Genomic DNA, 16,681 nt, shown 5'->3' with positions numbered 1-16,681 from the left:
TCGAGTTCGGTTCGGTTTGTCGAACACCCGTATGTTTGACGAACTGTTCGTCGAACTGTTCGTCGAACACCTTCAAACACCGTTAAAACCAATGGCAGGCAAGGAAAAACACATAGCAACACATAGAAAACACATAGAAAACACTTCAAAGGTGTCCAAAAGCTGACAAACTGCTCAGAAGACACAACTAACACATGGAAAAGTGACAAGTACATATAGTCATGCAAAAAGAAAAGAGGTGGAGGAGTAAAAGGAGGGGGAGACACAGATATAGGCATGTCATGCCCTTCTAAAACCAAAAAAGTGCGAAGCCGACACGGCCAGTCCATTCCTGCCCGTGCGACCTCCGTGTCGCCGGGTTTGTGTCAGAGCTGAGGTGGACCCTGACGGCCAGCCCCCCTCTCCCAATACTGGTGCCTGTCCGCTGGTGGGTCGAGCGAGCACCCCTGCGGTGGAGGCAGGTCTAAGCTTTTTCATTTAAATTGTCTCTCTAATTTGAATGAGTACACTTTAAATCATTTTACAAGGATCTTTTGGAGGGCAAGTCTGATGCCAGCAGCTGCGGGAATTCCAGCTCCAGTAGCATCCACTAAAGCTGCTGCAGTTAAAAAGCTTTTATAAGGATCGAGCTTGGCGGTCCACCGCAAGGCGTCCTACCGCCAGTCCCAGCCCCTGTGCCTTGGGGTGCCTCCCGATGCTCTTCACTGAGTATCCCGGGGGCCCAAAGCATTTCCTTTGAAAAAATTAAGTGTCCAAACTACAGGTGGTGTAGCTTGCTTAACAGCTGGGATAATCCGCTGACTAGCAGACACTGCTACTAGGCACAAAGTATTTCCTGGGCTAGATGCAGTTAAAAATTTGTAATTAGATACTCTTGTTGGATGATGAGAAAGCATTCTGACGCGCCCCTGGGCCTGTGTCGCGCTGCGTTGCGCACGCGGGAGCTTACCCGGAGCCGGATCTCTTGAGGGTTGTAGTCTCGTGGCGGTGATCCGGTCCGTGCCCAGGGAGTCAGACTAAGTGGCGCTGTCTTAGCGGTAGATGTTGGACGACTACGCCACCCGTTGAGTACAGCTAGGGAGCTGCTGCTGCAGGGCAGACCGCTGAGGCCGGTGGTAGGATTGTGCAGCGTGATAGTATAACCCCCAACGGGAGGGGTATGGCCTCAGGGCAGCCGACGTGGATGATGGGGGTAGCAGGAACCACTCGGAGACGGTACTGTGTAGTTCAGGGTCTTTACTGGTGACAAAGATAGACCCTCCCGGAGTACTGGCTAGCGATTGGGGCCTGGTCAGTCCTTGAGCAGATGGGATCTCCCCTGGCCAGGCGGAGTTGTAGGCCTCCCAAACTAACGATACTCTTCTGGCTACCTTGCTAGAGGCGGGTATAAGTAGCCCACGTCCCTGAGTGTACCGTGTGGTGCTCACCCGTATGGCCGGTGACTCGGGGCCTTCGGGTTTCTGGGCCAGAGGACCTGCAATCCCCTGCCGGTCGGTTTCTGCTGCTGGATAGGAGTTAGTCCCCACAGCCTCGGACTCCGGGTCCGGTGATAACTTCTCAGTCAGGGCGAGCTCTGCAGCTGCCAGCCCCTGACTCCTTGTAACACTGCTCCCACAGAGCTCCTGTTGTTTCTTCCTATATTTGCTTCTTTTCTCTGCTTCTTCTCTACTCACTCACCCTGCCTCAGCCCTAGGTTTATATAGGGGAAGTTCTTCCCCTCCCAGGACTGGGCAGGAGGTGTGGCATGCATAGGATCCCTGACCAAGAGACCTCCCACCTGCTCTCAGACATAACATTGCTGTTACTGTGGAAAACCAGACCCCTGGGGTGCCACATTCCCCCCTAGTGAAATTTAGTACTCCGGGACTAAACATATTTTAGAAAAACATAACAAGATATAACAATAACAATAAAGAAACACATAAAGGTGGTCACGGCATGTCCGTAACCGGGTGCAGTCTTTGAAGAAAGCAAGGTGTCCATTTCACCAAAACAGGGAGACGTAACCAGGTAGGGGTCTGTCCTGCCCCGAGTCCTTAACAGTCTTTAGTCCGTCCTGGGTTACGCTCCAACTATGTACAAAGGATTCCCGGTAAATCCACCAAGGACTCCTAAAAATAACTAAAAACACATAATTATACACAAGCAACAATAAACAGGTAACCACAAATAAAACAATTTATACACTTCAAATCCTCCAACGTGCGGGTAACTGGCCCCTAGTGGTCCTAGTGGACCTACGGAGCTGACTGTCTGGCCCTGAACTACAGGGTGTAGGAGCTGTTAAGGGTAAACTGGGCAGCGGTCTACGGGCCCTTTGGCTCACTAGGGATATGGCAGGCTCACTGCAAGCAGAGGGTTGATCCTCCTGGTCTGCTGGTGTGGGGTCTTCTGCCTCCTGGACCGGCTGTTCTTCCAGCTCTACCTGTTGCTCCGTAGGTGCTTGGGATGCTGGTTGGAGGAAGGTGAGCACGGGTACCACAACTGCACCATTGACTTGAGTCCAAGACCGAGGGAAGTCTCCGAGCACAGTATTAACCATGTCTTCCCTTTCCTCTACGGGTCGAGGGTCTTCTTGTTCCTCTTCAGGGTTCCGTAGCTGTTCGGGACACTTCTTCAGGTGATCCCGGGATACAATGGTTGTGGTTTCCCCTCCGTCTTTACTGATGGTACAGACCTTTGGGTTGTCGTGGCTTGAGGGCAGTACGGTGTACGGGTCCTTCTCCCACTGGTCGTCCAACTTGTGGAGCCGTCTTTTTCTCTTCAAGACCTGCTCTCCGGGTACCAGGGGAACAGCGGGAGCATACTGGTTGTAAGTTTTCTCTTGTCTTTCCCTAGCCTGACAGAGACTTCGCTCCACGCTCTCCTGTACTCTCCGGTACTGCTGCTGCCTCTCTGTGTCCCAGTCTGCTTCTGGTGAAGTGTCCTCAGGTGTCAGGACTCCCATTTCCAGGTCAACAGGTAACTTACCAGGTCTCGCCCTCATTAGGTAAGCCGGGGTACAGTTGGTGGAACCTACCGGGATGTGGTTGTATAGGTCCACCATATCGGGCAGCTTCTCAGGCCACAGACTGCGTTCTTCCAGGGGCAACGTTTTCAGAAGATCCATTACCACCTGGTTCATTTTCTCACAAAGTCCATTAGTTTGCGGATGATAGGGTGTCGTCCTTATCTTCCGGCAGCCATACAGAGTGCAGAATTCTTGGAAGACCTCCGCTTCAAAGGCAGGTCCCTGGTCTGTCAACACTTGGTCCGGGTACCCGTGTGGACGGCAGAAATGCTGCTGGAAGGCTCTCGCTGCTGTTCGAGCTGTTAAGTCCTTGACGGGGACGACAACCAAGAACCGGGAGTAGTGATCCACGATGGTTAGTGCGTAGACGTAGCCACTTCTGCTTGGGGTCAGTTTTACATGATCCAAGGCTACCAGTTCCAACGGCTGCCGGGTGACGATGGACTGCAGGGGAGTCTTCTGGCTGGCACGGTCCTTCCTTCTTAGGTTGCACGGGCCACAGTCTCTGCACCACCTCTTGATGGTTCCCCTCATGCCTACCCAGTGGAACCGCTCGCGCAGCAGGAACTCCAGCTTGTTCCATCCGAAGTGTCCAGCCCCGTCGTGGTATGCCTCCATCACCATGGCTGCGTCTCTTCGTGGCACCACTACTTGCCAGATTAGTTCATGCGTCCGGGAGTTAACCATTCTGCGGCACAACTTCCCCTTATAAAGGAACAGTCGACTCTTCTCAGCCCACAGTTGCTTGGCTTCCTCCGGAGCGTCTGGGTCAAGGTGAGCCTCTGGCCGAGTCAGCATCTCCTTCACCAGTCGGACGGCAGGGTCACTGTCTTGCGTTTCCTCCCAGTTGTAGTGAGGCAAGGGGTTAAACGTAGCGGCTTGCTTACTCCTTACCCGGTGGGAATACTGGATAGTCCCATGCCGGTGGAACGCAGGGAGTTCGACTTCTTCCAGTCCCTCTGGATCTTCTCCTACGTCCGGTAGGTTTGGCATCCTGGACAGGGCGTCCGCGTTGGTATTGGAGCGTCCTGCCCGGTATTTGATTGTGAACTCGTAGTTGGACAGACGGGCCATCCATCTCTGCTCTAGGGCACCGAGTCTTGCTGTGTCCAGGTGTGTCAACGGGTTGTTATCCGTGTACACGACGAACCGGGAAGAAGCGAGGTAGTGCTTAAAGCGTTCGGTGACTGCCCACACCACTGCCAGGAACTCTAGCTTAAATGAGCTGTAATTCTCAGGGTTTCTCTCGGTGGGTCGCAGTTTTCGGCTGGCGTAAGCGATTACTCGTTCTTTCCCCTGCTGGATCTGGGACAGCACGGCTCCTAGCCCGATGTTACTTGCGTCGGTGTAGAGGATAAAGGGCTGGCTGTAATCCGGGTACGCCAGGATTTCATCCCCCGTGAGGGCCATCTTCAGCTGGCGGAAGGACTCCTCTTCCAACTTCTCCCATCTGAAGGGCGGCTTCTGGTTCTTGGCCTTCCAGGACTGGCCTATCAGGAGGTCCTGCATAGGAGCTGCCTTTTTGGTGAAACCGGGGATGAACCTGCGGTAGTAGCCTACCAACCCGAGGAACTGCCGCACTTCCTTTACACTGGAGGGACTTGGCCATTCCTTAATTGCGGTGATCTTATCAGGGTCGGGAGCCACTCCGTCAGCGCTCACCACGTGTCCCAGGTACTGCACCTTTGGTTTCAGGAGGTGACACTTGGAGGGTTTCACCTTTAGGCCGTAGCTTGCCAGAGCTTCGAACACTTCCGCCAGGTGTTTCAGGTGGTCCTCATAAGTCTTAGAATATACGATGACATCGTCCAGGTACAACAGGACCGTCTCGAAGTTTCTATGGCCCAGACAGCACTCCATTAATCGTTGGAAGGTTCCTGGTGCGTTGCAGAGTCCGAACGGCATGCAGGTAAACTCGCTAAGTCCCATCGGGGTGGTGAATGCGGTCTTCTCCCGGTCCGCCTCTGCTACAGGAACCTGCCAGTACCCACTAGTGAGATCCAAGGTAGAGAAGAAGTTAGCAGATCTTAAAGCAGCCAAAGACTCCTCTATCCTTTATAAGGGGTACGCATCCTTGTGTGTGATACGGTTGATTTTCCGGTAATCTACACACATCCTCATGGTGTTGTCTTTCTTTTTGACTAAGACTAGTGGAGCTGCCCAGGGGCTACAGCTATCCCTGATCACCCCAGCCTCCTTCATGTCTCTAAGCATCCCCTTGGCGTGTTGGTAGTGTGCAGGGGGTACGGGTCGATACCTCTCTTTTATGGGAGGATGGTCTCCCGTGGGAATGTGGTGTTCTACCCCCTTGACTCGCCCGAAGTCTAACGGGTGTTTACTAAACACTCTCTCGTACTCTTGAACCACCCGATAGACTCCCTGTTTCTGATGTGAGGGAGTGGAGTCAGTACCCAAATGTAGTTGCTGACACCAGTCCTCCATTGTTTTCTTAGAGCCGTTACCTTCCTCCGGGTGAGATGGAGGCAAGGGTTCCACAGATTGTATAGCATTTTGGTTAATGGTATATAATTTGGCTAGCGTGGCATACTGGGGCAGGTACACTTCCCTCTTCCCGATATTGATTATGCGAACGGGCACCCTCCCATGGCGTACATTAACCACCCCCCGTGCTGTCAAGATGGTGGGCCTACTGTCTGAGTAAACTGGTTCTACCATTGCCTGGTAATCTCTACCTCTCAGACCAATAGCTGCCCGGCACCAAATCATCATTTCACTTTTTGGGGGCATGGGAATAGGGAAAGGGTCACACATTCTCACGCTACCAATCTCACCGCCGGAGAGTTCCACCTGTTGCCGTCGCATCAGTGCCCGGATCTCTTTTTGGAGCACTCGCTGCTCGCCGGAGCTGGCGTTCTTGGCAACCTGCTGTAAAAGGAAAATCACCTCTGCAAGACAATTTTCAATTACATTAGTTCCTAGAGTTATCTTTGGGTGACTCTCGTGTTTGTCAATGTCTACAATGATCAGTCCCTGTGCTGCCAGTTCAACTCTACCAATTTTAATGGTCACCTCTTTAAATCCGATCTGTGGCACGGGCTGACCATTGCTGGCGATGATACTCAAGTCGTCGTCAGGGTAGCGGGTAATATCCGAGTCATTCCAGTACTGCTTGAAGAGCACGTACGGGATGGTGGTGACCTGTGACCCGCTGTCCAGTAGGGCACTCATAGGAATGCCATCCAGTACCACAGGCAAGACTGGACGTCCTCCCACATATTTGTCGCGCCAGTTTGATGGGCCTGATGATCTTTTTCCTAGGGGTTGGCCCTCTACCCTAGGTTGTGCCAGTTTAAAGGACAGTACCTTGCCATATGTCCGGGTTGATTACAGCGGCGGCAGATGGGTCGTCCGTCCTCGTTGTATCGGTCGCTGGGTCATCCTCTGGCCGGTGGGGTCCTCCTTGGTCGACGCCACGGGATGTCCTCCGGTCCGGATGCCAGCTGGATCTTCCCTGGAGTGGAAACCTGTAAAGACTGCACAGTTCGGGTTAGCGCAGCAACGCTTTTAGCTAGCTCTTGGACCTGATGGTGCAGGTCTGGAGCCGAGTCATTGTTCAAAGCCTGCGCATCAGCTCCCACAGGCCCTGCCGACAAGGGCGCCGCCTCCTGGTGGTAGTGGGGCGTCTGTGGGTCACAACGCCACCTGGTGCCGGTTCTCGGAGCACCCGGATGGCTCTGTCCTTGAACTGTGCAAATCCCAGATGAGGGTCCTGTAAGGCCATTGCCCGCAAGTGGGTTCGGTGGGCATTGCAATATAAACCCTCTATAAATTGTTCAGTTAACAGCCTGTCCTCGTCTCCCACGCCGTCAGGGTCGGTCTGCTTAATGGCTCTCAGGGCCTCTTGTAGGTTCAGGGCATAGTCCCTTATACTCTCATGTGCCCGCTGTTTGCACCCGTAGAATCTAAGCTTGATCTCGGCTGAGGTGCGGGTATCAAAGGTGTCCCTCAGCCGGGTTAGTATCCCTGCGACAGTCCTCCCCCCAGGTGGCCAGGACTTTACCTCCCTTTGGGCTGCCCCGGTTAATTGGGCCACCAGGATACTTACTTTTTGCTCTTCTGTGAGGGGGTACACCTGGAAGAGGCTATCCAGTTTTTCTCTAAAGTCCTGCAGGGTATGTGACTCCCCTGAGTACTGGGGTAGCCAGGCTGCCCCTGGGATATAGGGCATGGTGAAAGGCATGACCGCAACAGCGGTGGCGCTGGCGGGGGTTGGAGCGGTGAAGCTCTCCTCCGTATCCGACATCCTTCTCCCCCCTAGTGGACCGTGGCCTACCTTGCGATGATCCTCTTCCGTAGGCCGCGGCTCCGCAGTGGATCGTCAGGGTTGAGGACCTTCCGTCGCGCTCCTGTGACGTCGGCGTCTGCTGGGCTCCTTCCAGGACCTTACGCAACGTCCGGACGTGAGGCGGAGCTTCAGTTCTCGCGCGTTTTCGGAGTCCACGCCCCTCTTCTTCCCGCGCGGCGTCCTCAAGATGGCGTCCAATGGCGGGAAAACTCCACGGATGGCGGGAAGAAGGCCGAAGATGGCGCCAGATGGCGGGAAAACTCCACCGATGGCGGGAAGAAAGCGGAAGATGGCGCCGGATGGCGGGAATCTTCACCACGGGTAAGTTTTCACAGTCTTTTCAGGCACGCAGTACCCGGTGGTTGCGGGCACGAGATCCTGCCGACTACGCCAAAAGTTGACGCGCCCCTGGGCCTGTGTCGCGCTGCGTTGCGCACGCGGGAGCTTACCCGGAGCCGGATCTCTTGAGGGTTGTAGTCTCATGGCGGTGATCCGGTCCGTGCCCAGGGAGTCAGACTAAGTGGCGCTGTATTAGCGGTCGATGTTGGACGACTACGCCACCCGTTGAGTACAGCTAGGGAGCTGCTGCTGCAGGGCAGTCCGCTGAGGCCGGTGGTAGGATTGTGCAGCGTGATAGTATAACCCCCAACGGGAGGTTATACTATGGATGATGGGGGTAGCAGGAACCACTCGGAGACGGTACTGTGTAGTTCAGGGTCTTTACTGGTGACAAAGATAGACCCTCCCGGAGTACTGGCTAGCGATTGGGGCCTGGTCAGTCCTTGAGCAGATGGGATCTCCCCTGGCCAGGCGGAGTTGTAGGCCTCCCAAACTAACGATACTCTTCTGGCTACCTTGCTAGAGGCGGGTATAAGTAGCCCACGTCCCTGAGTGTACCGTGTGGTGCTCACCCGTATGGCCGGTGACTCGGGGCCTTCGGGTTTCTGGGCCAGAGGACCTGCAATCCCCTGCCGGTCGGTTTCTGCTGCTGGATAGGAGTTAGTCCCCACAGCCTCGGACTCCGGGTCCGGTGATAACTTCTCAGTCAGGGCGAGCTCTGCAGCTGCCAGCCCCTGACTCCTTGTAACACTGCTCCCACAGAGCTCCTGTTGTTTCTTCCTATATTTGCTTCTTTTCTCTGCTTCTTCTCTACTCACTCACCCTGCCTCAGCCCTAGGTTTATATAGGGGAAGTTCTTCCCCTCCCAGGACTGGGCAGGAGGTGTGGCATGCATAGGATCCCTGACCAAGAGACCTCCCACCTGCTCTCAGACATAACATTGCTGTTACTGTGGAAAACCAGACCCCTGGGGTGCCACAATTCCATAGAGTCTCCTGGCACGCCATATATTATTCTCTTAAAAAGCTTGGGGTAGGGGCCTAGGGGACCCTTTAATAGCCAAAATCACGGCCCTGTATCGCAATACGTCACCTAGGCTGAAGATAAATGGAACTGTAGCACCACGAGGGCTCGGTTGATCCAGAGGTATTGCACCTCACCCAGTGGTGTGATATCTCACTCTCAGGTAAGGATGGAGTGTGGATCAGGACCCCGACACCTAAATGCATTACACCACATTGCCATGGGGCAGGGCGACCAATATTCCCCTGAGATGGGCACGACAGTCCCTGTCCCTGGCTGGAGTGGGGGGAGGGAACACTGAGGAAGGGGAATCCTGTAGTGCAGGAGCAGGGAGGAAGCAGTTCCTGGGTGCATTGAGAAGGGAGTATAAAAGGTGGGCACCATCTTAGTTCAGTGCAGAAAAGTCTGAGCAGAAGTGACAGGGAGCAGGGGCTCTGCATGAGCTCTGCTCCGGAGGCGGGCCTAGTAACAGAGGCCCAGGCCTGGAAGAGGGAGAAGGAAGGAAGAGGAGCGGAGAAGGCTCCAGGAACGAGGAACGAAGGGATCCAGGGGTGCGGGCGGGCGAGTCGCCACCGCACGCCCGAATCCACCTGTGTGGAGGGGTCAGGCCAAAGGGGGAGACCGGTCCCCGAAACTAGTGGAGGCGGGAAACGACCCTCAGCTAGAAACCGGAGGCTGTGACATTTTATGTGGCGTAGCCCCTCGCTACACCCGCTAGGAAGGCACCACATAGGGTCAGGGAAACTGGCGCCAAGTTTACCAAGAGGAGGCCCGAGGCAGCCGGACAGAAGCGTGGTCACTGGTGGGGTAAGAAAGGCCAGAGAAAGGACACACAAAGGGGGTCCTGTGAAGCGCTCCAAAGTTATCTGGGAGTTGGCCGAGCCCCTCACCTGGTGAGCACAGTACGACGTGGGCAGCCTTTACCTGCAGAAGTGGTCTGGATAATAAGAACTGTGAGTAAAGGCCCTGGACTGCATCACTGACTCCGTGTCGTTACTGCTGCTGCCCTGCACCATCACCCCCATCCTCCGCATACACTGCCCTGAGGCTATACTCCTCCCGTGGGGAGTTATGCTACGCTCTGCTGCACCCACAACACCAGCCTGAGCGGTCTGCCTTGCAGCGGCAGTTCACTCTAACCGCAATCCACGGGTGGCGTAGTCGGACATTTAAACATCAAAACCACATAAATAGTTCCGCCACTGGTTTGACCGCCCTGAGCCACGGAACCGGGTCGCCGCCACGGAGACTACAACCCCCAGCATCCACCAAAAAGGGTCCGACTCCGGGAGTCCCAAGGCCCAGGGGGCACGTCAGAACATTTTCATCACCTTTCATAATCACCAATGGGACAAGGCAGGGATGTCCTCTGTCCCCTCTCTTATACATCCTAGTGACAGAGCACCTGCTATCATCAATTCGCCATAACCCCAATATTAGGTGGATTGAGGTGTGAGGCACCGAGTATAAGTGCTCTGCATTTGCTGATGATGTCCTAGTATATATCACTTAATCACATATATCCATCCCTGCTGTTATGGCTGAAATAGATCACTTTGTTACATGGTCAAATTTTAGAATCAATGCACCGAAGTCTGAGGCCCTCTATGTTTCCCTCCCCAAATCCATAAAGGATTCCATCCAGTCCAACTTTCCCTTTGCCTGGCCCTCACAGGGTATCAAATACTTACGAATTCGTATTCATAGAGACCTCTCCCGTCTATTTTATCTTAATTTTGGGCCCTTTATTGAACAACTCCATACAGACCACGGTTGGCAAGTTAGAACTGTAAGATTCACTACGTGAACCACTGGTGTTTTGTGGAAAAGCACATGTACACTGTGTTCCTAATTATTATGCAAAAAGTGTTTAGGACTGATAAGGTAAGAATTTTTTTGTATGTCAGTTAAACTCATTGATGGTGATGTGTGTCAGGGCTCTTTATATCACTGTAAGCAATTGCAGACACCTGTGCTAATTAGTTTGGCAGGTGTGTACAATGAAAGGCAAGACTACTTAAGAAGGCTGTCCCACATTATTAAGCAGCCTACATTTTCTGCCAAAATGGGAAAGAAAAAGGATGTGTCGGCTGCTGAGAAGCAACAAATTGTGGAGTGTTTAGGTCAAGGCATGACTACAATCAACATTGCCAAGACACTTCATCCTGATCATCGCACAATCAAGAAGTATGTAGCTGATTCACAGTACACACGTGTGCGTGCTGATAAGGGAAAATTGAGGACTCTTTCCTACAGGCAATTACGTCACGTTAAAAGAGCAGCTGCAAAAAAGCCTTGTCATAGCAGCAGACAAGTTTTTGAAGCTGCTGGTGCCTCCAACGTCCCCCGAACAACAAGATGCAGGGTCCTTCAGAGGTTTGCAGCTGTGCGTAAGCCATCCTGTTGACCTCCTCTATCCACTGTACACAAGCAGAAACGGCTCCAGTGGGCCAAACAATACATGAAGACTGACTTCAAAACTGTTTTGTTCACGGATGAGTGCCGTGCAACGCTTGATGGTCCAGATGGATGGAGTGGAGGATGGCTGGTTGATGGACACCCCATGCAAACACGGCTACGGCGCGAACAAGGAGGAGGTGGAGTAATGTTTTGGGCTGGAATCATGGGGAGAGAGATTGTCGGCCCCTTTAGGATCCCTGAAGGCGCTAAAGATGAACTCCATAATGTATGTGGAGTTTCTCAAACAGCACTTCCTGCCATGGTTCAAGAAGAAGAACCGTGTATTCCGCAGCAAGATCATTTTCATGCGTGATAATGCACGGTCTCATGCTGCACATAACACATCTGCATCTCTGGCTGATATGGGCATAAAAGGGGACAAACTTATGGTGTGACCCCCATGCTCCCCTGACCTCAACCCCATTGAGAACCTCTGGAGCATCATCAAAAGGAGTGTCTATGATGGCGGGAGGCAGTTCACATCTAAGCAACAGCTCTGGGAGGGTATTCTGTCCTCATGCAAAACAATTGAAGCAGAAACCATCCAAAACCTGACAAATTGAATGGACGAGAGAGTTCAGAAGCTCCTTTCGAACAAGGGGTCCTATGTGCAAATGTAACATCACCTAGAATAAAGTTTTGAGTTGAAAACTGTTTGATTTCAGTTTCTAATAACCTGCTAATGCTTATAATTTCAAAAATGACCATTTTTTTGTTCTTTATTAAAATGAAAAGGTTGATCGAAGAGAGTGGGGGATCTAAAAGTGTGGCAACCCAGTAGTCAGGATTATTTCGAATTCTGACAATCTGAGGGTCATGTTGCAGGTAGTGCAGCAAGAAGGCACTCATGTGTCTTGCGCATCTAGGAGCCCCAAAATTATTTTCCGGGCTAGATGCAGCTAAAAATTATTATTAATTTGAAAGCTGGTGGAGCTTAGCATAGATGGCCTAATAGAATCAGTACTGCAAACTGCTACAAGGCCCAAATTATTTTCCAGCCAAGATACAGATAAACATGATTAGTAATTTTAAATCTGGTGGAGTTTAGTATAGATGGCCTAATAGAATCAGTACTGCAAACTACTACAAGGCCCAAATTATTTTACAGCCAAGATACTGATAAACATGATTAGTAATTTGAAAGATTAAAACGGTTGGTGAGGTGATTTTAACAAATCATCAAGCTTTTACTCTCCCCAGGATGACACAGGGGTAGAAAAGTCCTTTCGGATCCATGATTTGTTCATCTTTATGAACGTGATACTGATAAACATGATTAGTAATTTTAAATCTGGTGGAGTTTAGTATAGATGGCCTAATAGAATCAGTACTGCAAACTGCTACAAGGCCCAAATTATTTTCCAGCCAAGATACAGATAAACATGATTAGTAATTTGAAAGATTAAAACGGTTGGTGAGGTGATTTTAACAAATCATCAAGCTTTTACTCTCCCCAGGATGACACAGGGGTAGAAAAGTCCTTTCGGATCCATGATTTGTTCATCTTTATGAACGTGATACTGATAAACATGATTAGTAATTTTAAATCTGGTGGAGTTTAGTATAGATGGCCTAATAGAATCAGTACTGCAAACTGCTACAAGGCCCAAATTATTTTCCAGCCAAGATACAGATAAACATGATTAGTAATTTGAAAGATTAAAACGGTTGGTGAGGTGATTTTAACAAATCATCAAGCTTTTACTCTCCCCAGGATGACACAGGGGTAGAAAAGTCCTTTCGGATCCATGATTTGTTCATCTTTATGAACGTGAGTACTTTTGTACCGGGGATCTAAGAGTGTGGCAACCCAGTAGTCAGGATTATTTCTAATTCTCACAATTCGAGGGTCATGTTGCAGGTGGTGCAGAAAGAAGGCACTCATGTGTCTTGCGCATCCAGGAGCACCAAGTCCCTGTTGTGTTGGTGGCGAGGTAACAATCATGCTTCCTTCCTCTGCCCTCTCCCCCCAACCTCGCACAACAGAAATGTGATCAAGGTCTCCCTCATCTGATGAGTCTTCCATCAGTTCGTCCTCCACTCCTTCCTGGGCTCCTGCACCTTCCTCACTAGTTTGGCTGCTACCATGCGCCCTGGTAAAACCATCTCCCCAACCCTCACATGCCTGCCGCCTTGGTGCTGCCGACCGTCTGGACCTTGCAGATGTTAGCCCTTCGCCATACAACTCCTCCTCCTCTACTTCCTCCACCTCCTCTTATGCCACCACCTGACTCCGAATTCTGTTTAACATGTGCTCCAGCATGTAAATCACCGGAATAGTCATGCTGATAATGGCATCGTCAGCACTAAACATCTTCGTCGCCATTTCAAAACTGTGCAGAAGGGTGCATAGGTCCCTGATCTGAGACCACTCCTCCAGCGTGATTTGCCCCACCTCTGGATCTCGTTGGCCCAGGCTATACGTCAGAACGTATTGCACCAGGGCTTGTCGGTGCTGCCACAGTCGCTGCAACATGTGCAGAGTTGAATTCCACCGGGTAGGCACATCGCATTTTAGCCGGTGAAGTGGCAGGCCCAACGACTTATGTAGAGATGTAAGTCGCTGAGCTGCGGGATGAGAACGGAGGAAGTGAGCACACAGCGACCATGCCCTCTGCAGAAGGCCATCTAGTCCTGGATAGTGGGCTAAAAATTGTTGGACAACCAGGTTCAACACGTGAGCCATACAAGGCACGTGTGTGACATTGCCCCGGCGAAGGGCCGCACCCAGGTTTGCAGCATTGTCGCACATGGCCTTCCCTGGTTTCAGGTCCATTAGAGACAACCATTCATGAAACTGGTTCTCCAGAGCTGACCACAACTCCTCAGCTGTGTGACTCACATTCCCCAGACATTTCAAAGTAAAAACTGCATGATGACGTTGAGCCCTGCTGCCAGCATAGTAAGGAGGTGTGCTGGATCCCTTCTGCGCAGTTAGAAAGCTTGTGGCATGACCAGACAGGCTTTCGGTGCAGGTGGAGGAACGAGAGGAGGTTGAGGAGGCTGAAGCAGTGGAGGAACTTCGAGATAAAGAGGATTGACGCACAACTCATGTGGACGGCAAGACTTGGACAGCAGCCCCTTGTCCTGCTGTCACCATAGTTACCCAGTGCCCAGTCATCGACATGAAACGCCCCTGTCCATGCCTACTTGTCCAAGTGTCTGTGGTGAAATGCACCCTGTCACACACAGAGTTTCTCAAAGAAGCGGTGATGTTGTGTGCGACATGCTGGTGGAGCGCAGGAACACTTTGCTTTGAGAAGTAGTGCCGACTGGGCATCTGGTACTGGGGCACTGCGATGCACATAAGGTCTCGAAAATCCTCTGTGTCCACCAGGCGGAAAGGCAGCATTTCTGTAGCCAAGAGCTTGCAGATGGTGAAATTCAACCTCTTAGCTTTCTCATGGCTAGGAGGAAATGGTCTTTTACTTGTCCGCATCTGAGGGACCGAGGGCTGGCTGTTGTGCTTAGACGGGGTTGAGAAGGGTGTCCCCGGCAAACTGCCGGTCTGTGAGGAAGATGCAGGTGGACATGTTAGGTTGCTTTGATCCAAAGGTGGTGCTATCGATGTCGGCCAGCTGGTGTTTCCACCTCCAAAGAAAATGATGACCTGCCAATCACGCTGGCTCTTGCGGATAAAGAGGTGGCAGGTCTGCGTCCCAAAACAGGTGTGACTGCTGTCCCCCCAGTCACAGAGGATGAAGAGGCCGCGGATGCACAAGATGTGGTAGACGGTGGTTGGCCCGGCCGGCTAGGCCGCATTGTAGCACAGTGAGCTTCCCACTGCAGCTTATGCTTCATATCCATGTGCCGGTTCCTGCATGAAGTACTCAAACTATGTATTTTTTGGCCTCTACTTAGCTTTTGCTGACAAATGTTACAGATAACACGAGTTGGGTCATCTTTATCGATCTGAAAAAATGCCCAGGCTATGCAAGGCTTAGCACCCATGCGACCTGAAGAGCCACCACGTCTTGTCGTCAGAGGCAGAGTTGTGTTTGAGGATGCAGTTGTTGACGTACTTCCAGTACTAAGGCTTTGTCCAGGAAGGCGCAACCTGACCTCATCGTCACTAGCATCCTCCTCCACCTCCTCTGCTGACCTCATCGACTGGCTGACTGTGGGTTGACAGTAAGTGGGATCTCCAACCTCGTCATCATCACCCTGTGTGTTATCACACCCGTCGTCCTCAGAGCCAACCTCTTCCTGCCCTGACAAAAAACTAAAGTTGTCGCTCCAATCAGGTATTTGAGTCTCATCATCGTCTTCCTCATTGTCTCCACCAACAGAAGTTACAGTTTGGGAGCGAGGGTCGACATTATGGTCAGAACCTTCTGCGTCTGGTCCTGGATCCGACTCATAAAGATTCTGGGCATCAGTGCAGATCATTTCCTCGTCTGGATTCACAGAAGCTCTGGAGCCGACCTCTGATTCCCAGGCTATAATATGAGTAAACAGCTCTGCAAACTCAACCATCTGTTCTACCCCATACTCAGACGGGCAGCTGGAGACTTGGGAGCTGTGAGGAAGCAAGTGCGATTGGGGTGACACCTATGAAGACTGGAGTATTTTTGATGTTGAAGTTGAGGTGGAGGAGAGCCCACTTGAAGGAACACTTGATATCCGTTGAAGCACCTGCTGTTTTTGTGCCTCATCTGGAATTTGTAGCGATGGGCGTGTCCGTAAGAAAGGGATCGTATCACATTGTCCGCTAAAAGAAGTAGACATCTTAGTTTGGCTGGAAGATGGTTTTTCTTCTGCAGATGTTACTGTTGCTTTAACACCTACCCCACGGACACAACCTTTTTTTCCCTTCCCAGCACGCTTATTCCCCTTTCCACCAGCAGCAGGCCTTTTTCCACTCATTTTGGTGGTTAACTAATTGACAACTCTGGAGTTGTTTGCACAAAAAACAATGGATGGGAAGCGAGCAGAGCTGAGTGGCCAAACTGTGGTATTAGCCCAAAAGTATTGGCTGGGTTAGATGCAGATAAAAATTATTTTGAATTTCCAACCTGGTGGAGGTTAGTATAGATGGACTAATAGAACAAGTCCCACACACTGCTACAAGCCGAAGCGAAAATATTTTTTCAGAGCTAGATGCAGATAAAAATTATTTTGAATTTGCAACCTGGTGGAGGTTAGTATAGATGGACTAAAAGAACAAGTCCCACACACTGCTACAAGCCAAAATATTTTTTCAGAGCTAGATGCAGATAAAAATTATTTTGAATTTGCAACCTGGTGGAGGTTAGTTTAGATGGACTAATAGAATGATGCTATGCCCAAAAGGTTTTACTTCACTAGGTGCAGTAAAAAAATTGGTATTCTATACACAGGTGGTGTAGCTTGCAACACAGATAGGCTACTCCACAGACTAACCCACACTGCAAGAGGCCAAAAAGGATTTGCTTTGCTAGATTTAGCCAAATGCTGTGAAAAAAACTTGCACAGCACTAAAACAGACCTGCCTGGCAAAAAGTGATAGGAACTGATGTAACCTAGCCCTCAAAAGGACTGCAATTACAATTAGTCTTTACTCC

Source organism: Phyllobates terribilis, unplaced genomic scaffold, assembly GCF_046119375.1.
Source record: "Phyllobates terribilis strain yellow unplaced genomic scaffold, ASM4611937v1 Scaffold_13__5_contigs__length_258822181, whole genome shotgun sequence".
Lineage (NCBI taxonomy): Eukaryota > Metazoa > Chordata > Amphibia > Anura > Dendrobatidae > Phyllobates > Phyllobates terribilis.
Note: the sequence above shows the minus strand (reverse complement) of the source record.